The following is a 23,413-nucleotide window of genomic DNA, read 5'->3' on the forward strand; positions in this document are numbered from 1 at the left end:
TGGGAGCTTGGAGTAGGAAAATGAGGCTTTTAATCTGAAAAAGGAGGTTTGTGCCATAAATTGAGATATTGGTGAAGAAAAATGAGGCTTTTAATCTGAAAATTGAGAGCTTGTCCCTAAAATTGAGAGCTTGGTGCAGAAAAATGAGGCTTTTCACCCAAAAAAGGAGAGCTTGTCCATAACATTGAAATATTGGTGCAGAAAAATGAGGCTTTTCAGGTGAAAAAGGTGGGTTTGGTGCTAAAATTGAGAGCTTGGTGCAGAAAAATGAGGCTTTTCTGGTGAAAAGGGCATTTTGTGCCCTAAAATTGCGAGCTTGTTGTAGGAAAATGAGGCTTTTTTACCCGAAAAAGGCAGGTTTTACCCTAAAATTGAGAGCTTGTTGTAGGAAAATGAGGCTTTTTTACCCGAAAAAGGCAGGTTTTACCCTAAAATTGAGAGCTTGTTGTAGGAAAATGAGGCTTTTTTACCCGAAAAAGGCGGGTTTTACCCTAAAATTGAGAGCTTGTTGTAGGAAAATGAGGCTTTTCAGGTGAAAAAGGCGGGTTTTACCGTAAAATTGAGAGAGTGTTTCCGAAAAATGAGGCTTTTCAGGTGAAAAAGGTGGGTTTGGTGCAGAAAATTGAGAGCTCTGTGCAGAAAAATGAGGCTTTTTCACCCGAAAAAGGCATTTTGTGCCCGAAATTGAGAGCTTGGTGCAGAAAAATGAGGCTTTTCACCCCAAAAACGCGGGTTTAGCCCCCATGATAGGGTTTGTGCTGTAAAAAAGGAGAGGTAGGGCCCTGGAAACGAGGCACTGCTGCATAAAAGGGAGGTTGTTACCTGTAGAATCAAAACTTTGGATGCCAAAAATTAATCTTTGAGAGGTAAAATGGGGGTTTGTGCCCTAAAATTGAGAGCTTGGAGTAGGAAAATGAGGCTTTTAATCTGAAAACGGAGGTTTGTGCCCTAAAATTGAGATATTGGTGCAGAAAAATGAGGCTTTTAACCTGAAAAAGGAGGTTTGTGCCCTAAAATTGAGATATTGGTGCAGAAAAATGAGGCTTTTAACCTGAAAAAGGAGGTTTGTGCCCTAAAATTGAGATATTGGTGAAGAAAAATGAGGTTTTTCACCCCAAAAGCGTGGGTTTAGCCCCCATGATAGGGTTTGTGCTGTATAAAAGTAGAGTTAGGGCCCAGGAAACGAGGCACTGCTGCATAAAAGGGAGGTTGTTACCTGTAGAATCAAAACTTTGGATGCCAAAAATTAATCTTTGAGAGGTAAAATGGGGGTTTGTGCCCTAAAATTGAGAGCTTGGAGTAGGAAAATGAGGCTTTTAATCTGAAAACGGAGGTTTGTGCCCTAAAATTGAGATATTGGTGCAGAAAAATGAGGCTTTTAACCTGAAAAAGGAGGTTTGTGCCCTAAAATTGAGATATTGGTGAAGAAAAATGAGGCTTTTCACCCAAAAATTGAGAGCTTGTCCCTAAAATTGGGAGCTTGGAGTAGGAAAATGAAGCTTTTAATCTTAAAAAGGAGGTTTGTGCCATAAATTGAGATATTGGTGAAGAAAAATGAGGCTTTTAATCTGAAAATTGAGAGCTTGTCCCTAAAATTGAGAGCTTGGTGCAGAAAAATGAGGCTTTTCACCCAAAAAAGGAGAGCTTGTCCATAACATTGAAATATTGGTGCAGAAAAATGAGGCTTTTCAGGTGAAAAAGGCAGGTTTTACCCTAAAATTGAGAGTTTGGTGCAGAAAAATGAGGCTTTTCTGGTGAAAAGGGCATTTTGTGCCCTAAAATTGCGAGCTTGTTGTAGGAAAATGAGGCTTTTTTACCCGAAAAAGGCGGGTTTTACCCTAAAATTGAGAGCTTGTTGTAGGAAAATGAGGCTTTTCAGGTGAAAAAGGCGGGTTTTACCGTAAAATTGAGAGAGTGTTTCCGAAAAATGAGGCTTTTCAGGTGAAAAAGGTGGGTTTGGTGCAGAAAATTGAGAGCTCTGTGCAGAAAAATGAGGCTTTTTCACCCGAAAAAGGCATTTTGTGCCCGAAATTGAGAGCTTGGTGCAGAAAAATGAGGCTTTTCACCCCAAAAACGCGGGTTTAGCCCCCATGATAGGGTTTGTGCTGTAAAAAAGGAGAGGTAGGGCCCTGGAAACGAGGCACTGCTGCATAAAAGGGAGGTTGTTACCTGTAGAATCAAAACTTTGGATGCCAAAAATTAATCTTTGAGAGGTAAAATGGGGGTTTGTGCCCTAAAATTGAGAGCTTGGAGTAGGAAAATGAGGCTTTTAATCTGAAAAAGGAGGTTTGTGCCCTAAAATTGAGATATTGGTGCAGAAAAATGAGGCTTTTAACCTGAAAAAGGAGGTTTGTGCCCTAAAATTGAGATATTGGTGCAGAAAAATGAGGCTTTTAACCTGAAAAAGGAGGTTTGTGCCCTAAAATTGAGATATTGGTGAAGAAAAATGAGGTTTTTCACCCAAAAATTGAGAGCTTGTCCCTAAAATTGGGAGCTTGGAGTAGGAAAATGAGGCTTTTAATCTGAAAAAGGAGGTTTGTGCCATAAATTGAGATATTGGTGAAGAAAAATGAGGCTTTTAATCTGAAAATTGAGAGCTTGTCCCTAAAATTGAGAGCTTGGTGCAGAAAAATGAGGCTTTTCACCCAAAAAAGGAGAGCTTGTCCATAACATTGAAATATTGGTGCAGAAAAATGAGGCTTTTCAGGTGAAAAAGGTGGGTTTGGTGCTAAAATTGAGAGCTTGGTGCAGAAAAATGAGGCTTTTCTGGTGAAAAGGGCATTTTGTGCCCTAAAATTGCGAGCTTGTTGTAGGAAAATGAGGCTTTTTTACCCGAAAAAGGCAGGTTTTACCCTAAAATTGAGAGCTTGTTGTAGGAAAATGAGGCTTTTTTACCCGAAAAAGGCAGGTTTTACCCTAAAATTGAGAGCTTGTTGTAGGAAAATGAGGCTTTTTTACCCGAAAAAGGCGGGTTTTACCCTAAAATTGAGAGCTTGTTGTAGGAAAATGAGGCTTTTCAGGTGAAAAAGGCGGGTTTTACCGTAAAATTGAGAGAGTGTTTCCGAAAAATGAGGCTTTTCAGGTGAAAAAGGTGGGTTTGGTGCAGAAAATTGAGAGCTCTGTGCAGAAAAATGAGGCTTTTTCACCCGAAAAAGGCATTTTGTGCCCGAAATTGAGAGCTTGGTGCAGAAAAATGAGGCTTTTCACCCCAAAAACGCGGGTTTAGCCCCCATGATAGGGTTTGTGCTGTAAAAAAGGAGAGGTAGGGCCCTGGAAACGAGGCACTGCTGCATAAAAGGGAGGTTGTTACCTGTAGAATCAAAACTTTGGATGCCAAAAATTAATCTTTGAGAGGTAAAATGGGGGTTTGTGCCCTAAAATTGAGAGCTTGGAGTAGGAAAATGAGGCTTTTAATCTGAAAAAGGAGGTTTGTGCCCTAAAATTGAGATATTGGTGCAGAAAAATGAGGCTTTTCCACCCAAAAAAGGTGGGTTTTACCCTAAAATTGAGAGCTTGTTGCAGAAAAATGAGGCTTTTCAGCAGAAAAAGGTTGTTTCCGCCCTAAAATTGAGAGCTTGGTACAGAAAAATGAGGTTTTTCACCCCAAAAGCGTGGGTTTAGCCCCCATGATAGGGTTTGTGCTGTATAAAAGTAGAGTTAGGGCCCAGGAAACGAGGCACTGCTGCATAAAAGGGAGGTTGTTACCTGTAGAATCAAAACTTTGGATGCCAAAAATTAATCTTTGAGAGGTAAAATGGGGGTTTGTGCCCTAAAATTGAGAGCTTGGAGTAGGAAAATGAGGCTTTTAATCTGAAAACGGAGGTTTGTGCCCTAAAATTGAGATATTGGTGCAGAAAAATGAGGCTTTTAACCTGAAAAAGGAGGTTTGTGCCCTAAAATTGAGATATTGGTGAAGAAAAATGAGGCTTTTCACCCAAAAATTGAGAGCTTGTCCCTAAAATTGGGAGCTTGGAGTAGGAAAATGAAGCTTTTAATCTTAAAAAGGAGGTTTGTGCCATAAATTGAGATATTGGTGAAGAAAAATGAGGCTTTTAATCTGAAAATTGAGAGCTTGTCCCTAAAATTGAGAGCTTGGTGCAGAAAAATGAGGCTTTTCACCCAAAAAAGGAGAGCTTGTCCATAACATTGAAATATTGGTGCAGAAAAATGAGGCTTTTCAGGTGAAAAAGGCAGGTTTTACCCTAAAATTGAGAGTTTGGTGCAGAAAAATGAGGCTTTTCTGGTGAAAAGGGCATTTTGTGCCCTAAAATTGCGAGCTTGTTGTAGGAAAATGAGGCTTTTTTACCCGAAAAAGGCAGGTTTTACCCTAAAATTGAGAGCTTGTTGTAGGAAAATGAGGCTTTTTTACCCGAAAAAGGCGGGTTTTACCCTAAAATTGAGAGCTTGTTGTAGGAAAATGAGGCTTTTCAGGTGAAAAAGGCGGGTTTTACCGTAAAATTGAGAGAGTGTTTCCGAAAAATGAGGCTTTTCAGGTGAAAAAGGTGGGTTTGGTGCAGAAAATTGAGAGCTCTGTGCAGAAAAATGAGGCTTTTTCACCCGAAAAAGGCATTTTGTGCCGAAATTGAGAGCTTGGTGCAGAAAAATGAGGCTTTTCACCCCAAAAACGCGGGTTTAGCCCCCATGATAGGGTTTGTGCTGTAAAAAAGGAGAGGTAGGGCCCTGGAAACGAGGCACTGCTGCATAAAAGGGAGGTTGTTACCTGTAGAATCAAAACTTTGGATGCCAAAAATTAATCTTTGAGAGGTAAAATGGGGGTTTGTGCCCTAAAATTGAGAGCTTGGAGTAGGAAAATGAGGCTTTTAATCTGAAAACGGAGGTTTGTGCCCTAAAATTGAGATATTGGTGCAGAAAAATGAGGCTTTTAACCTGAAAAAGGAGGTTTGTGCCCTAAAATTGAGATATTGGTGAAGAAAAATGAGGCTTTTCACCCAAAAATTGAGAGCTTGTCCCTAAAATTGGGAGCTTGGAGTAGGAAAATGAGGCTTTTAATCTGAAAAAGGAGGTTTGTGCCATAAATTGAGATATTGGTGAAGAAAAATGAGGCTTTTAATCTGAAAATTGAGAGCTTGTCCCTAAAATTGAGAGCTTGGTGCAGAAAAATGAGGCTTTTCACCCAAAAAAGGAGAGCTTGTCCATAACATTGAAATATTGGTGCAGAAAAATGAGGCTTTTCAGGTGAAAAAGGTGGGTTTGGTGCTAAAATTGAGAGCTTGGTGCAGAAAAATGAGGCTTTTCTGGTGAAAAGGGCATTTTGTGCCCTAAAATTGCGAGCTTGTTGTAGGAAAATGAGGCTTTTTTACCCGAAAAAGGCAGGTTTTACCCTAAAATTGAGAGCTTGTTGTAGGAAAATGAGGCTTTTCAGGTGAAAAAGGCGGGTTTTACCGTAAAATTGAGAGAGTGTTTCCGAAAAATGAGGCTTTTCAGGTGAAAAAGGTGGGTTTGGTGCAGAAAATTGAGAGCTCTGTGCAGAAAAATGAGGCTTTTTCACCCGAAAAAGGCATTTTGTGCCCGAAATTGAGAGCTTGGTGCAGAAAAATGAGGCTTTTCACCCCAAAAACGCGGGTTTAGCCCCCATGATAGGGTTTGTGCTGTAAAAAAGGAGAGGTAGGGCCCTGGAAACGAGGCACTGCTGCATAAAAGGGAGGTTGTTACCTGTAGAATCAAAACTTTGGATGCCAAAAATTAATCTTTGAGAGGTAAAATGGGGGTTTGTGCCCTAAAATTGAGAGCTTGGAGTAGGAAAATGAGGCTTTTAATCTGAAAAAGGAGGTTTGTGCCCTAAAATTGAGATATTGGTGCAGAAAAATGAGGCTTTTAACCTGAAAAAGGAGGTTTGTGCCCTAAAATTGAGATATTGGTGCAGAAAAATGAGGCTTTTAACCTGAAAAAGGAGGTTTGTGCCCTAAAATTGAGATATTGGTGAAGAAAAATGAGGCTTTTCACCCAAAAATTGAGAGCTTGTCCCTAAAATTGGGAGCTTGGAGTAGGAAAATGAGGCTTTTAATCTGAAAAAGGAGGTTTGTGCCATAAATTGAGATATTGGTGAAGAAAAATGAGGCTTTTAATCTGAAAATTGAGAGCTTGTCCCTAAAATTGAGAGCTTGGTGCAGAAAAATGAGGCTTTTCACCCAAAAAAGGAGAGCTTGTCCATAACATTGAAATATTGGTGCAGAAAAATGAGGCTTTTCAGGTGAAAAAGGTGGGTTTGGTGCTAAAATTGAGAGCTTGGTGCAGAAAAATGAGGCTTTTCTGGTGAAAAGGGCATTTTGTGCCCTAAAATTGCGAGCTTGTTGTAGGAAAATGAGGCTTTTTTACCCGAAAAAGGCAGGTTTTACCCTAAAATTGAGAGCTTGTTGTAGGAAAATGAGGCTTTTTTACCCGAAAAAGGCAGGTTTTACCCTAAAATTGAGAGCTTGTTGTAGGAAAATGAGGCTTTTTTACCCGAAAAAGGCGGGTTTTACCCTAAAATTGAGAGCTTGTTGTAGGAAAATGAGGCTTTTCAGGTGAAAAAGGCGGGTTTTACCGTAAAATTGAGAGAGTGTTTCCGAAAAATGAGGCTTTTCAGGTGAAAAAGGTGGGTTTGGTGCAGAAAATTGAGAGCTCTGTGCAGAAAAATGAGGCTTTTTCACCCGAAAAAGGCATTTTGTGCCCGAAATTGAGAGCTTGGTGCAGAAAAATGAGGCTTTTCACCCCAAAAACGTGGGTTTAGCCCCCATGATAGGGTTTGTGCTGTAAAAAAGGAGAGGTAGGGCCCTGGAAACGAGGCACTGCTGCATAAAAGGGAGGTTGTTACCTGTAGAATCAAAACTTTGGATGCCAAAAATTAATCTTTGAGAGGTAAAATGGGGGTTTGTGCCCTAAAATTGAGAGCTTGGAGTAGGAAAATGAGGCTTTTAATCTGAAAAAGGAGGTTTGTGCCCTAAAATTGAGATATTGGTGAAGAAAAATGAGGCTTTTCACCCAAAAATTGAGAGCTTGTCCCTAAAATTGAGAGCTTGGAGTAGGAAAATGAGGCTTTTAATCTGAAAAAGGAGGTTTGTGCCCTAAAATTGAGATATTGGTGAAGAAAAATGAGGCTTTTCACCCAAAAATTGAGAGCTTGTCCCTAAAATTGAGAGCTTGGTGCAGAAAAATGAGGCTTTTCACCCAAAAATTGAGAGATTATCCCTAAAATTGAGAGCTTGGAGTAGGAAAATGAGGCTTTTAATCTGAAAACGGAGGTTTGTGCCCTAAAATTGAGATATTGGTGCAGAAAAATGAGGCTTTTCCACCCAAAAAAGGTGGGTTTTACCCTAAAATTGAGAGCTTGGTGAAGAAAAATGATTCTTTTCACCCGCAGAAATGCGGTTTCTGCCCTAAAATGGAGAGCTTGGTACAGAAAAATGAGGCTTTTCATCTGAAAAATGCAGGTTTGGCCTTAAAATTGCGCTATTGGTGCAGAAAAATGAGGCTTTTCACCCAAAAAAGGGAGCTTGTCCATAACATTGAAATATTGGTGCAGAAAAATGAGGCTTTTTAGGTGAAAAAGGTGGGTTTGGTGCTAAAATTGAGAGCTTGTTGCAGAAAAATGAGGCTTTACGTGTGAAAAAGACGGTTTGTGCCCTAAAATTGAGAGCTTGGAGTAGGAAAATGAGGCTTTTAATCTGAAAAAGGAGGTTTGTGCCCTAAAATTGAGATATTGGTGCAGAAAAATGAGGCTTTTCCACCCAAAAAAGGTGGGTTTTACCCTAAAATTGAGAGCTTGTTGCAGAAAAATGAGGCTTTTCAGCAGAAAAAGGTTGTTTCCGCCCTAAAATTGAGAGCTTGGTACAGAAAAATGAGGTTTTTCACCCCAAAAGCGTGGGTTTAGCCCCCATGATAGGGTTTGTGCTGTATAAAAGTAGAGTTAGGGCCCAGGAAACGAGGCACTGCTGCATAAAAGGGAGGTTGTTACCTGTAGAATCAAAACTTTGGATGCCAAAAATTAATCTTTGAGAGGTAAAATGGGGGTTTGTGCCCTAAAATTGAGAGCTTGGAGTAGGAAAATGAGGCTTTTAATCTGAAAACGGAGGTTTGTGCCCTAAAATTGAGATATTGGTGCAGAAAAATGAGGCTTTTAACCTGAAAAAGGAGGTTTGTGCCCTAAAATTGAGATATTGGTGAAGAAAAATGAGGCTTTTCACCCAAAAATTGAGAGCTTGTCCCTAAAATTGGGAGCTTGGAGTAGGAAAATGAGGCTTTTAATCTGAAAAAGGAGGTTTGTGCCATAAATTGAGATATTGGTGAAGAAAAATGAGGCTTTTAATCTGAAAATTGAGAGCTTGTCCCTAAAATTGAGAGCTTGGTGCAGAAAAATGAGGCTTTTCACCCAAAAAAGGAGAGCTTGTCCATAACATTGAAATATTGGTGCAGAAAAATGAGGCTTTTCAGGTGAAAAAGGTGGGTTTGGTGCTAAAATTGAGAGCTTGGTGCAGAAAAATGAGGCTTTTCTGGTGAAAAGGGCATTTTGTGCCCTAAAATTGCGAGCTTGTTGTAGGAAAATGAGGCTTTTTTACCCGAAAAAGGCAGGTTTTACCCTAAAATTGCGAGCTTGTTGTAGGAAAATGAGGCTTTTTTACCCGAAAAAGGCGGGTTTTACCCTAAAATTGAGAGCTTGTTGTAGGAAAATGAGGCTTTTCAGGTGAAAAAGGTGGGGTTTACCGTAAAATTGAGAGAGTGTTTCCGAAAAATGAGGCTTTTCAGGTGAAAAAGGTGGGTTTGGTGCAGAAAATTGAGAGCTCTGTGCAGAAAAATGAGGCTTTTTCACCCGAAAAAGGCATTTTGTGCCCGAAATTGAGAGCTTGGTGCAGAAAAATGAGGCTTTTCACCCCAAAAACGCGGGTTTAGCCCCCATGATAGGGTTTGTGCTGTAAAAAAGGAGAGGTAGGGCCCTGGAAACGAGGCACTGCTGCATAAAAGGGAGGTTGTTACCTGTAGAATCAAAACTTTGGATGCCAAAAATTAATCTTTGAGAGGTAAAATGGGGGTTTGTGCCCTAAAATTGAGAGCTTGGAGTAGGAAAATGAGGCTTTTAATCTGAAAAAGGAGGTTTGTGCCCTAAAATTGAGATATTGGTGAAGAAAAATGAGGCTTTTCACCCAAAAATTGAGAGCTTGTCCCTAAAATTGAGAGCTTGGAGTAGGAAAATGAGGCTTTTAATCTGAAAAAGGAGGTTTGTGCCCTAAAATTGAGATATTGGTGAAGAAAAATGAGGTTTTTCACCCCAAAAGCGTGGGTTTAGCCCCCATGATAGGGTTTGTGCTGTAAAAAAGGAGAGGTAGGGCCCTGGAAACGAGGCACTGCTGCATAAAAGGGAGGTTGTTACCTGTAGAATCAAAACTTTGGATGCCAAAAATTAATCTTTGAGAGGTAAAATGGGGGTTTGTGCCCTAAAATTGAGAGCTTGGAGTAGGAAAATGAGGCTTTTAATCTGAAAAAGGAGGTTTGTGCCCTAAAATTGAGATATTGGTGCAGAAAAATGAGGCTTTTAACCTGAAAAAGGAGGTTTGTGCCCTAAAATTGAGATATTGGTGCAGAAAAATGAGGCTTTTAACCTGAAAAAGGAGGTTTGTGCCCTAAAATTGAGATATTGGTGAAGAAAAATGAGGTTTTTCACCCAAAAATTGAGAGCTTGTCCCTAAAATTGGGAGCTTGGAGTAGGAAAATGAGGCTTTTAATCTGAAAAAGGAGGTTTGTGCCATAAATTGAGATATTGGTGAAGAAAAATGAGGCTTTTAATCTGAAAATTGAGAGCTTGTCCCTAAAATTGAGAGCTTGGTGCAGAAAAATGAGGCTTTTCACCCAAAAAAGGAGAGCTTGTCCATAACATTGAAATATTGGTGCAGAAAAATGAGGCTTTTCAGGTGAAAAAGGTGGGTTTGGTGCTAAAATTGAGAGCTTGGTGCAGAAAAATGAGGCTTTTCTGGTGAAAAGGGCATTTTGTGCCCTAAAATTGCGAGCTTGTTGTAGGAAAATGAGGCTTTTTTACCCGAAAAAGGCAGGTTTTACCCTAAAATTGCGAGCTTGTTGTAGGAAAATGAGGCTTTTTTACCCGAAAAAGGCGGGTTTTACCCTAAAATTGAGAGCTTGTTGTAGGAAAATGAGGCTTTTCAGGTGAAAAAGGCGGGTTTTACCGTAAAATTGAGAGAGTGTTTCCGAAAAATGAGGCTTTTCAGGTGAAAAAGGTGGGTTTGGTGCAGAAAATTGAGAGCTCTGTGCAGAAAAATGAGGCTTTTTCACCCGAAAAAGGCATTTTGTGCCCGAAATTGAGAGCTTGGTGCAGAAAAATGAGGCTTTTCACCCCAAAAACGCGGGTTTAGCCCCCATGATAGGGTTTGTGCTGTAAAAAAGGAGAGGTAGGGCCCTGGAAACGAGGCACTGCTGCATAAAAGGGAGGTTGTTACCTGTAGAATCAAAACTTTGGATGCCAAAAATTAATCTTTGAGAGGTAAAATGGGGGTTTGTGCCCTAAAATTGAGAGCTTGGAGTAGGAAAATGAGGCTTTTAATCTGAAAAAGGAGGTTTGTGCCCTAAAATTGAGATATTGGTGAAGAAAAATGAGGCTTTTCACCCAAAAATTGAGAGCTTGTCCCTAAAATTGAGAGCTTGGAGTAGGAAAATGAGGCTTTTAATCTGAAAAAGGAGGTTTGTGCCCTAAAATTGAGATATTGGTGAAGAAAAATGAGGCTTTTCACCCAAAAATTGAGAGCTTGTCCCTAAAATTGAGAGCTTGGTGCAGAAAAATGAGGCTTTTCACCCAAAAATTGAGAGCTTGTCCCTAAAATTTAGAGCTTGGAGTAGGAAAATGAGGCTTTTAATCTGAAAACGGAGGTTTGTGCCCTAAAATTGAGATATTGGTGCAGAAAAATGAGGCTTTTCCACCCAAAAAAGGTGGGTTTTACCCTAAAATTGAGAGCTTGGTGAAGAAAAATGATTCTTTTCACCCGCAGAAATGCGGTTTCTGCCCTAAAATGGAGAGCTTGGTACAGAAAAATGAGGCTTTTCATCTGAAAAATGCAGGTTTGGCCTTAAAATTGCGCTATTGGTGCAGAAAAATGAGGCTTTTCACCCAAAAAAGGGAGCTTGTCCATAACATTGAAATATTGGTGCAGAAAAATGAGGCTTTTTAGGTGAAAAAGGTGGGTTTGGTGCTAAAATTGAGAGCTTGTTGCAGAAAAATGAGGCTTTACGTGTGAAAAAGACGGTTTGTGCCCTAAAATTGAGAGCTTGGAGTAGGAAAATGAGGCTTTTAATCTGAAAAAGGAGGTTTGTGCCCTAAAATTGAGATATTGGTGCAGAAAAATGAGGCTTTTCCACCCAAAAAAGGTGGGTTTTACCCTAAAATTGAGAGCTTGTTGCAGAAAAATGAGGCTTTTCAGCAGAAAAAGGTTGTTTCCGCCCTAAAATTGAGAGCTTGGTACAGAAAAATGAGGTTTTTCACCCCAAAAGCGTGGGTTTAGCCCCCATGATAGGGTTTGTGCTGTATAAAAGTAGAGTTAGGGCCCAGGAAACGAGGCACTGCTGCATAAAAGGGAGGTTGTTACCTGTAGAATCAAAACTTTGGATGCCAAAAATTAATCTTTGAGAGGTAAAATGGGGGTTTGTGCCCTAAAATTGAGAGCTTGGAGTAGGAAAATGAGGCTTTTAATCTGAAAAAGGAGGTTTGTGCCCTAAAATTGAGATATTGGTGCAGAAAAATGAGGCTTTTAATCTGAAAAAGGAGGTTTGTGCCCTAAAATTGAGATATTGGTGAAGAAAAATGAGGCTTTTCACCCAAAAATTGAGAGCTTGTCCCTAAAATTGGGAGCTTGGAGTAGGAAAATGAGGCTTTTAATCTGAAAAAGGAGGTTTGTGCCATAAATTGAGATATTGGTGAAGAAAAATGAGGCTTTTAATCTGAAAATTGAGAGCTTGTCCCTAAAATTGAGAGCTTGGTGCAGAAAAATGAGGCTTTTCAACCAAAAAAGGAGAGCTTGTCCATAACATTGAAATATTGGTGCAGAAAAATGAGGCTTTTCAGGTGAAAAAGGTGGGTTTGGTGCTAAAATTGAGAGCTTGGTGCAGAAAAATGAGGCTTTTCTGGTGAAAAGGGCATTTTGTGCCCTAAAATTGCGAGCTTGTTGTAGGAAAATGAGGCTTTTTTACCCGAAAAAGGCAGGTTTTACCCTAAAATTGAGAGCTTGTTGTAGGAAAATGAGGCTTTTTTACCCGAAAAAGGCGGGTTTTACCCTAAAATTGAGAGCTTGTTGTAGGAAAATGAGGCTTTTCAGGTGAAAAAGGCGGGTTTTACCGTAAAATTGAGAGAGTGTTTCCGAAAAATGAGGCTTTTCAGGTGAAAAAGGTGGGTTTGGTGCAGAAAATTGAGAGCTCTGTGCAGAAAAATGAGGCTTTTTCACCCGAAAAAGGCATTTTGTGCCCGAAATTGAGAGCTTGGTGCAGAAAAATGAGGCTTTTCACCCCAAAAACGCGGGTTTAGCCCCCATGATAGGGTTTGTGCTGTAAAAAAGGAGAGGTAGGGCCCTGGAAACGAGGCACTGCTGCATAAAAGGGAGGTTGTTACCTGTAGAATCAAAACTTTGGATGCCAAAAATTAATCTTTGAGAGGTAAAATGGGGGTTTGTGCCCTAAAATTGAGAGCTTGGAGTAGGAAAATGAGGCTTTTAATCTGAAAAAGGAGGTTTGTGCCCTAAAACTGAGATATTGGTGAAGAAAAATGAGGCTTTTCACCCAAAAATTGAGAGCTTGTCCCTAAAATTGAGAGCTTGGTGCAGAAAAATGAGGCTTTTCACCCAAAAATTGAGAGATTGTCCCTAAAATTGAGAGCTTGGAGTAGGAAAATGAGGCTTTTAATCTGAAAACGGAGGTTTGTGCCCTAAAATTGAGATATTGGTGCAGAAAAATGAGGCTTTTCCACCCAAAAAAGGTGGGTTTTACCCTAAAATTGAGAGCTTGGTGAAGAAAAATGATTCTTTTCACCCGCAGAAATGCGGTTTCTGCCCTAAAATGGAGAGCTTGGTACAGAAAAATGAGGCTTTTCATCTGAAAAATGCAGGTTTGGCCTTAAAATTGCGCTATTGGTGCAGAAAAATGAGGCTTTTCACCCAAAAAAGGGAGCTTGTCCATAACATTGAAATATTGGTGCAGAAAAATGAGGCTTTTTAGGTGAAAAAGGTGGGTTTGGTGCTAAAATTGAGAGCTTGTTGCAGAAAAATGAGGCTTTACGTGTGAAAAAGACGGTTTGTGCCCTAAAATTGAGAGCTTGGAGTAGGAAAATGAGGCTTTTAATCTGAAAAAGGAGGTTTGTGCCCTAAAATTGAGATATTGGTGCAGAAAAATGAGGCTTTTCCACCCAAAAAAGGTGGGTTTTACCCTAAAATTGAGAGCTTGTTGCAGAAAAATGAGGCTTTTCAGCAGAAAAAGGTTGTTTCCGCCCTAAAATTGAGAGCTTGGTACAGAAAAATGAGGTTTTTCACCCCAAAAGCGTGGGTTTAGCCCCCATGATAGGGTTTGTGCTGTATAAAAGTAGAGTTAGGGCCCAGGAAACGAGGCACTGCTGCATAAAAGGGAGGTTGTTACCTGTAGAATCAAAACTTTGGATGCCAAAAATTAATCTTTGAGAGGTAAAATGGGGGTTTGTGCCCTAAAATTGAGAGCTTGGAGTAGGAAAATGAGGCTTTTAATCTGAAAAAGGAGGTTTGTGCCCTAAAATTGAGATATTGGTGCAGAAAAATGAGGCTTTTAACCTGAAAAAGGAGGTTTGTGCCCTAAAATTGAGATATTGGTGAAGAAAAATGAGGCTTTTCACCCAAAAATTGAGAGCTTGTCCCTAAAATTGGGAGCTTGGAGTAGGAAAATGAGGCTTTTAATCTGAAAAAGGAGGTTTGTGCCCTAAAATTGAGATATTGGTGCAGAAAAATGAGGCTTTTAACCTGAAAAAGGAGGTTTGTGCCCTAAAATTGAGATATTGGTGAAGAAAAATGAGGCTTTTCACCCAAAAATTGAGAGCTTGTCCCTAAAATTGGGAGCTTGGAGTAGGAAAATGAGGCTTTTAATCTGAAAAAGGAGGTTTGTGCCATAAATTGAGATATTGGTGAAGAAAAATGAGGCTTTTAATCTGAAAATTGAGAGCTTGTCCCTAAAATTGAGAGCTTGGTGCAGAAAAATGAGGCTTTTCACCCAAAAAAGGAGAGCTTGTCCATAACATTGAAATATTGGTGCAGAAAAATGAGGCTTTTCAGGTGAAAAAGGTGGGTTTGGTGCTAAAATTGAGAGCTTGGTGCAGAAAAATGAGGCTTTTCTGGTGAAAAGGGCATTTTGTGCCCTAAAATTGCGAGCTTGTTGTAGGAAAATGAGGCTTTTTTACCCGAAAAAGGCAGGTTTTACCCTAAAATTGCGAGCTTGTTGTAGGAAAATGAGGCTTTTCAGGTGAAAAAGGCGGGTTTTACCGTAAAATTGAGAGAGTGTTTCCGAAAAATGAGGCTTTTCAGGTGAAAAAGGTGGGTTTGGTGCAGAAAATTGAGAGCTCTGTGCAGAAAAATGAGGCTTTTTCACCCGAAAAAGGCATTTTGTGCCCAAAATTGAGAGCTTGGTGCAGAAAAATGAGGCTTTTCACCCCAAAAACGCGGGTTTAGCCCCCATGATAGGGTTTGTGCTGTAAAAAAGGAGAGGTAGGGCCCTGGAAACGAGGCACTGCTGCATAAAAGGGAGGTTGTTACCTGTAGAATCAAAACTTTGGATGCCAAAAATTAATCTTTGAGAGGTAAAATGGGGGTTTGTGCCCTAAAATTGAGAGCTTGGAGTAGGAAAATGAGGCTTTTAATCTGAAAAAGGAGGTTTGTGCCCTAAAATTGAGATATTGGTGCAGAAAAATGAGGCTTTTCCACCCAAAAAAGGTGGGTTTTACCCTAAAATTGAGAGCTTGTTGCAGAAAAATGAGGCTTTTCAGCAGAAAAAGGTTGTTTCCGCCCTAAAATTGAGAGCTTGGTACAGAAAAATGAGGTTTTTCACCCCAAAAGCGTGGGTTTAGCCCCCATGATAGGGTTTGTGCTGTAAAAAAGGAGAGGTAGGGCCCTGGAAACGAGGCACTGCTGCATAAAAGGGAGGTTGTTACCTGTAGAATCAAAACTTTGGATGCCAAAAATTAATCTTTGAGAGGTAAAATGGGGGTTTGTGCCCTAAAATTGAGAGCTTGGAGTAGGAAAATGAGGCTTTTAATCTGAAAACGGAGGTTTGTGCCCTAAAATTGAGATATTGGTGCAGAAAAATGAGGCTTTTAACCTGAAAAAGGAGGTTTGTGCCCTAAAATTGAGATATTGGTGAAGAAAAATGAGGCTTTTCACCCAAAAATTGAGAGCTTGTCCCTAAAATTGGGAGCTTGGAGTAGGAAAATGAGGCTTTTAATCTTAAAAAGGAGGTTTGTGCCATAAATTGAGATATTGGTGCAGAAAAATGAGGCTTTTCACCCAAAAAAGGAGAGCTTGTCCATAACATTGAAATATTGGTGCAGAAAAATGAGGCTTTTCAGGTGAAAAAGGTGGGTTTGGTGCTAAAATTGAGAGCTTGGTGCAGAAAAATGAGGCTTTTCTGGTGAAAAGGGCATTTTGTGCCCTAAAATTGCGAGCTTGTTGTAGGAAAATGAGGCTTTTTTACCCGAAAAAGGCAGGTTTTACCCTAAAATTGAGAGCTTGTTGTAGGAAAATGAGGCTTTTTTACCCGAAAAAGGCGGGTTTTACCCTAAAATTGAGAGCTTGTTGTAGGAAAATGAGGCTTTTCAGGTGAAAAAGGCGGGTTTTACCGTAAAATTGAGAGAGTGTTTCCGAAAAATGAGGCTTTTCAGGTGAAAAAGGTGGGTTTGGTGCAGAAAATTGAGAGCTCTGTGCAGAAAAATGAGGCTTTTTCACCCGAAAAAGGCATTTTGTGCCCGAAATTGAGAGCTTGGTGCAGAAAAATGAGGCTTTTCACCCCAAAAACGCGGGTTTAGCCCCCATGATAGGGTTTGTGCTGTAAAAAAGGAGAGGTAGGGCCCTGGAAACGAGGCACTGCTGCATAAAAGGGAGGTTGTTACCTGTAGAATCAAAACTTTGGATGCCAAAAATTAATCTTTGAGAGGTAAAATGGGGGTTTGTGCCCTAAAATTGAGAGCTTGGAGTAGGAAAATGAGGCTTTTAATCTGAAAAAGGAGGTTTGTGCCCTAAAATTGAGATATTGGTGCAGAAAAATGAGGCTTTTAACCTGAAAAAGGAGGTTTGTGCCCTAAAATTGAGATATTGGTGCAGAAAAATGAGGCTTTTAACCTGAAAAAGGAGGTTTGTGCCCTAAAATTGAGATATTGGTGAAGAAAAATGAGGTTTTTCACCCAAAAATTGAGAGCTTGTCCCTAAAATTGGGAGCTTGGAGTAGGAAAATGAGGCTTTTAATCTTAAAAAGGAGGTTTGTGCCATAAATTGAGATATTGGTGAAGAAAAATGAGGCTTTTAATCTGAAAATTGAGAGCTTGTCCCTAAAATTGAGAGCTTGGTGCAGAAAAATGAGGCTTTTCACCCAAAAAAGGAGAGCTTGTCCATAACATTGAAATATTGGTGCAGAAAAATGAGGCTTTTCAGGTGAAAAAGGTGGGTTTGGTGCTAAAATTGAGAGCTTGGTGCAGAAAAATGAGGCTTTTCTGGTGAAAAGGGCATTTTGTGCCCTAAAATTGCGAGCTTGTTGTAGGAAAATGAGGCTTTTTTACCCGAAAAAGGCAGGTTTTACCCTAAAATTGAGAGCTTGTTGTAGGAAAATGAGGCTTTTTTACCCGAAAAAGGCGGGTTTTACCCTAAAATTGAGAGCTTGTTGTAGGAAAATGAGGCTTTTCAGGTGAAAAAGGCGGGTTTTACCGTAAAATTGAGAGAGTGTTTCCGAAAAATGAGGCTTTTCAGGTGAAAAAGGTGGGTTTGGTGCAGAAAATTGAGAGCTCTGTGCAGAAAAATGAGGCTTTTTCACCCGAAAAAGGCATTTTGTGCCCGAAATTGAGAGCTTGGTGCAGAAAAATGAGGCTTTTCACCCCAAAAACGCGGGTTTAGCCCCCATGATAGGGTTTGTGCTGTAAAAAAGGAGAGGTAGGGCCCTGGAAACGAGGCACTGCTGCATAAAAGGGAGGTTGTTACCTGTAGAATCAAAACTTTGGATGCCAAAAATTAATCTTTGAGAGGTAAAATGGGGGTTTGTGCCCTAAAATTGAGAGCTTGGAGTAGGAAAATGAGGCTTTTAATCTGAAAAAGGAGGTTTGTGCCCTAAAATTGAGATATTGGTGCAGAAAAATGAGGCTTTTAACCTGAAAAAGGAGGTTTGTGCCCTAAAATTGAGATATTGGTGCAGAAAAATGAGGCTTTTAACCTGAAAAAGGAGGTTTGTGCCCTAAAATTGAGATATTGGTGAAGAAAAATGAGGTTTTTCACCCAAAAATTGAGAGCTTGTCCCTAAAATTGGGAGCTTGGAGTAGGAAAATGAGGCTTTTAATCTGAAAAAGGAGGTTTGTGCCATAAATTGAGATATTGGTGAAGAAAAATGAGGCTTTTAATCTGAAAATTGAGAGCTTGTCCCTAAAATTGAGAGCTTGGTGCAGAAAAATGAGGCTTTTCACCCAAAAAAGGAGAGCTTGTCCATAACATTGAAATATTGGTGCAGAAAAATGAGGCTTTTCAGGTGAAAAAGGTGGGTTTGGTGCTAAAATTGAGAGCTTGGTGCAGAAAAATGAGGCTTTTCTGGTGAAAAGGGCATTTTGTGCCCTAAAATTGCGAGCTTGTTGTAGGAAAATGAGGCTTTTTTACCCGAAAAAGGCAGGTTTTACCCTAAAATTGCGAGCTTGTTGTAGGAAAATGAGGCTTTTTTACCCGAAAAAGGCGGGTTTTACCCTAAAATTGAGAGCTTGTTGTAGGAAAATGAGGCTTTTCAGGTGAAAAAGGCGGGTTTTACCGTAAAATTGAGAGAGTGTTTCCGAAAAATGAGGCTTTTCAGGTGAAAAAGGTGGGTTTGGTGCAGAAAATTGAGAGCTCTGTGCAGAAAAATGAGGCTTTTTCACCCGAAAAAGGCATTTTGTGCCCGAAATTGAGAGCTTGGTGCAGAAAAATGAGGCTTTTCACCCCAAAAACGCGGGTTTAGCCCCCATGATAGGGTTTGTGCTGTAAAAAAGGAGAGGTAGGGCCCTGGAAACGAGGCACTGCTGCATAAAAGGGAGGTTGTTACCTGTAGAATCAAAACTTTGGATGCCAAAAATTAATCTTTGAGAGGTAAAATGGGGGTTTGTGCCCTAAAATTGAGAGCTTGGAGTAGGAAAATGAGGCTTTTAATCTGAAAAAGGAGGTTTGTGCCCTAAAATTGAGATATTGGTGAAGAAAAATGAGGCTTTTCACCCAAAAATTGAGAGCTTGTCCCTAAAATTGAGAGCTTGGAGTAGGAAAATGAGGCTTTTAATCTGAAAAAGGAGGTTTGTGCCCTAAAATTGAGATATTGGTGAAGAAAAATGAGGCTTTTAATCTGAAAATTGAGTGCTTGTCCCTAAAATTGAGAGCTTGGTGCAGAAAAATGAGGCTTTTCACCCAAAAATTGAGAGCTTGTCCCTAAAATTGAGAGCTTGGAGTAGGAAAATGAGGCTTTTAATCTGAAAACGGAGGTTTGTGCCCTAAAATTGAGATATTGGTGCAGAAAAATGAGGCTTTTCCACCCAAAAAAGGTGGGTTTTACCCTAAAATTGAGAGCTTGGTGAAGAAAAATGATTCTTTTCACCCGCAGAAATGCGGTTTCTGCCCTAAAATGGAGAGCTTGGTACAGAAAAATGAGGCTTTTCATCTGAAAAATGCAGGTTTGGCCTTAAAATTGCGCTATTGGTGCAGAAAAATGAGGCTTTTCACCCAAAAAAGGGAGCTTGTCCACAACATTGAAATATTGGTGCAGAAAAATGAGGCTTTTTAGGTGAAAAAGGTGGGTTTGGTGCTAAAATTGAGAGCTTGTTGCAGAAAAATGAGGCTTTACGTGTGAAAAAGACGGTTTGTGCCCTAAAATTGAGAGCTTGGAGTAGGAAAATGAGGCTTTTAATCTGAAAAAGGAGGTTTGTGCCCTAAAATTGAGATATTGGTGCAGAAAAATGAGGCTTTTCCACCCAAAAAAGGTGGGTTTTACCCTAAAATTGAGAGCTTGTTGCAGAAAAATGAGGCTTTTCAGCAGAAAAAGGTTGTTTCCGCCCTAAAATTGAGAGCTTGGTACAGAAAAATGAGGTTTTTCACCCCAAAAGCGTGGGTTTAGCCCCCATGATAGGGTTTGTGCTGTATAAAAGTAGAGTTAGGGCCCAGGAAACGAGGCACTGCTGCATAAAAGGGAGGTTGTTACCTGTAGAATCAAAACTTTGGATGCCAAAAATTAATCTTTGAGAGGTAAAATGGGGGTTTGTGCCCTAAAATTGAGAGCTTGGAGTAGGAAAATGAGGCTTTTAATCTGAAAACGGAGGTTTGTGCCCTAAAATTGAGATATTGGTGCAGAAAAATGAGGCTTTTAACCTGAAAAAGGAGGTTTGTGCCCTAAAGTTGAGATATTGGTGAAGAAAAATGAGGCTTTTCACCCAAAAATTGAGAGCTTGTCCCTAAAATTGAGAGCTTGGAGTAGGAAAATGAGGCTTTTAATCTGAAAAAGGAGGTTTGTGCCATAAATTGAGATATTGGTGAAGAAATTGAGGCTTTTAATCTGAAAATTGAGAGCTTGTCCCTAAAATTGAGAGCTTGGTGCAGAAAAATGAGGCTTTTCACCCAAAAAAGGAGAGCTTGTCCATAACATTGAAATATTGGTGCAGAAAAATGAGGCTTTTCAGGTGAAAAAGGTGGGTTTGGTGCTAAAATTGAGAGCTTGGTGCAGAAAAATGAGGCTTTTCTGGTGAAAAGGGCATTTTGTGCCCTAAAATTACGAGCTTGTTGTAGGAAAATGAGGCTTTTTTACCCGAAAAAGGCAGGTTTTACCCTAAAATTGCGAGCTTGTTGTAGGAAAATGAGGCTTTTTTACCCGAAAAAGGCGGGTTTTACCCTAAAATTGAGAGCTTGTTGTAGGAAAATGAGGCTTTTCAGGTGAAAAAGGCGGGTTTTACCGTAAAATTGAGAGAGTGTTTCAGAAAAATGAGGCTTTTCAGGTGAAAAAGGTGGGTTTGGTGCAGAAAATTGAGAGCTCTGTGCAGAAAAATGAGGCTTTTTCACCCGAAAAAGGCATTTTGTGCCCGAAATTGAGAGCTTGGTGCAGAAGAATGAGGCTTTTCACCCCAAAAACGCGGGTTTAGCCCCCATGATAGGGTTTGTGCTGTAAAAAAGGAGAGGTAGGGCCCTGGAAACGAGGCACTGCTGCATAAAAGGGAGGTTGTTACCTGTAGAATCAAAACTTTGGATGCCAAAAATTAATCTTTGAGAGGTAAAATGGGGGTTTGTGCCCTAAAATTGAGAGCTTGGAGTAGGAAAATGAGGCTTTTAATCTGAAAACGGAGGTTTGTGCCCTAAAATTGAGATATTGGTGCAGAAAAATGAGGCTTTTAACCTGAAAAAGGAGGTTTGTGCCCTAAAATTGAGATATTGGTGAAGAAAAATGAGGCTTTTCACCCAAAAATTGAGAGCTTGTCCCTAAAATTGGGAGCTTGGAGTAGGAAAATGAGGCTTTTAATCTGAAAAAGGAGGTTTGTGCCATAAATTGAGATATTGGTGAAGAAAAATGAGGCTTTTAATCTGAAAATTGAGAGCTTGTCCCTAAAATTGAGAGCTTGGTGCAGAAAAATGAGGCTTTTCACCCAAAAAAGGAGAGCTTGTCCATAACATTGAAATATTGGTGCAGAAAAATGAGGCTTTTCAGGTGAAAAAGGTGGGTTTGGTGCTAAAATTGAGAGCTTGGTGCAGAAAAATGAGGCTTTTCTGGTGAAAAGGGCATTTTGTGCCCTAAAATTGCGAGCTTGTTGTAGGAAAATGAGGCTTTTTTACCCGAAAAAGGCAGGTTTTACCCTAAAATTGCGAGCTTGTTGTAGGAAAATGAGGCTTTTCAGGTGAAAAAGGCGGGTTTTACCGTAAAATTGAGAGAGTGTTTCCGAAAAATGAGGCTTTTCAGGTGAAAAAGGTGGGTTTGGTGCAGAAAATTGAGAGCTCTGTGCAGAAAAATGAGGCTTTTTCACCCGAAAAAGGCATTTTGTGCCCAAAATTGAGAGCTTGGTGCAGAAAAATGAGGCTTTTCACCCCAAAAACGCGGGTTTAGCCCCCATGATAGGGTTTGTGCTGTAAAAAAGGAGAGGTAGGGCCCTGGAAACGAGGCACTGCTGCATAAAAGGGAGGTTGTTACCTGTAGAATCAAAACTTTGGATGCCAAAAATTAATCTTTGAGAGGTAAAATGGGGGTTTGTGCCCTAAAATTGAGAGCTTGGAGTAGGAAAATGAGGCTTTTAATCTGAAAAAGGAGGTTTGTGCCCTAAAATTGAGATATTGGTGCAGAAAAATGAGGCTTTTCCACCCAAAAAAGGTGGGTTTTACCCTAAAATTGAGAGCTTGTTGCAGAAAAATGAGGCTTTTCAGCAGAAAAAGGTTGTTTCCGCCCTAAAATTGAGAGCTTGGTACAGAAAAATGAGGTTTTTCACCCCAAAAGCGTGGGTTTAGCCCCCATGATAGGGTTTGTGCTGTAAAAAAGGAGAGGTAGGGCCCTGGAAACGAGGCACTGCTGCATAAAAGGGAGGTTGTTACCTGTAGAATCAAAACTTTGGATGCCAAAAATTAATCTTTGAGAGGTAAAATGGGGGTTTGTGCCCTAAAATTGAGAGCTTGGAGTAGGAAAATGAGGCTTTTAATCTGAAAACGGAGGTTTGTGCCCTAAAATTGAGATATTGGTGCAGAAAAATGAGGCTTTTAACCTGAAAAAGGAGGTTTGTGCCCTAAAATTGAGATATTGGTGAAGAAAAATGAGGCTTTTCACCCAAAAATTGAGAGCTTGTCCCTAAAATTGGGAGCTTGGAGTAGGAAAATGAGGCTTTTAATCTTAAAAAGGAGGTTTGTGCCATAAATTGAGATATTGGTGAAGAAAAATGAGGCTTTTAATCTGAAAATTGAGAGCTTGTCCCTAAAATTGAGAGCTTGGTGCAGAAAAATGAGGCTTTTCACCCAAAAAAGGAGAGCTTGTCCATAACATTGAAATATTGGTGCAGAAAAATGAGGCTTTTCAGGTGAAAAAGGTGGGTTTGGTGCTAAAATTGAGAGCTTGGTGCAGAAAAATGAGGCTTTTCTGGTGAAAAGGGCATTTTGTGCCCTAAAATTGCGAGCTTGTTGTAGGAAAATGAGGCTTTTTTACCCGAAAAAGGCAGGTTTTACCCTAAAATTGCGAGCTTGTTGTAGGAAAATGAGGCTTTTTTACCCGAAAAAGGCGGGTTTTACCCTAAAATTGAGAGCTTGTTGTAGGAAAATGAGGCTTTTCAGGTGAAAAAGGCGGGTTTTACCGTAAAATTGAGAGAGTGTTTCCGAAAAATGAGGCTTTTCAGGTGAAAAAGGTGGGTTTGGTGCAGAAAATTGAGAGCTCTGTGCAGAAAAATGAGGCTTTTTCACCCGAAAAAGGCATTTTGTGCCCGAAATTGAGAGCTTGGTGCAGAAGAATGAGGCTTTTCACCCCAAAAACGCGGGTTTAGCCCCCATGATAGGGTTTGTGCTGTAAAAAAGGAGAGGTAGGGCCCTGGAAACGAGGCACTGCTGCATAAAAGGGAGGTTGTTACCTGTAGAATCAAAACTTTGGATGCCAAAAATTAATCTTTGAGAGGTAAAATGGGGGTTTGTGCCCTAAAATTGAGAGCTTGGAGTAGGAAAATGAGGCTTTTAATCTGAAAAAGGAGGTTTGTGCCCTAAAATTGAGATATTGGTGAAGAAAAATGAGGCTTTTCACCCAAAAATTGAGAGCTTGTCCCTAAAATTGAGAGCTTGGAGTAGGAAAATGAGGCTTTTAATCTGAAAACGGAGGTTTGTGCCCTAAAATTGAGATATTGGTGCAGAAAAATGAGGCTTTTCCACCCAAAAAAGGTGGGTTTTACCCTAAAATTGAGAGCTTGGTGAAGAAAAATGATTCTTTTCACCCGCAGAAATGCGGTTTCTGCCCTAAAATGGAGAGCTTGGTACAGAAAAATGAGGCTTTTCATCTGAAAAATGCAGGTTTGGCCTTAAAATTGCGCTATTGGTGCAGAAAAATGAGGCTTTTCACCCAAAAAAGGGAGCTTGTCCATAACATTGAAATATTGGTGCAGAAAAATGAGGCTTTTTAGGTGAAAAAGGTGGGTTTGGTGCTAAAATTGAGAGCTTGTTGCAGAAAAATGAGGCTTTACGTGTGAAAAAGACGGTTTGTGCCCTAAAATTGAGAG

The sequence above is a fragment of the Strix uralensis genome, chromosome 1 (genome assembly GCF_047716275.1).
Source record: "Strix uralensis isolate ZFMK-TIS-50842 chromosome 1, bStrUra1, whole genome shotgun sequence".
Taxonomy (NCBI): domain Eukaryota; kingdom Metazoa; phylum Chordata; class Aves; order Strigiformes; family Strigidae; genus Strix; species Strix uralensis.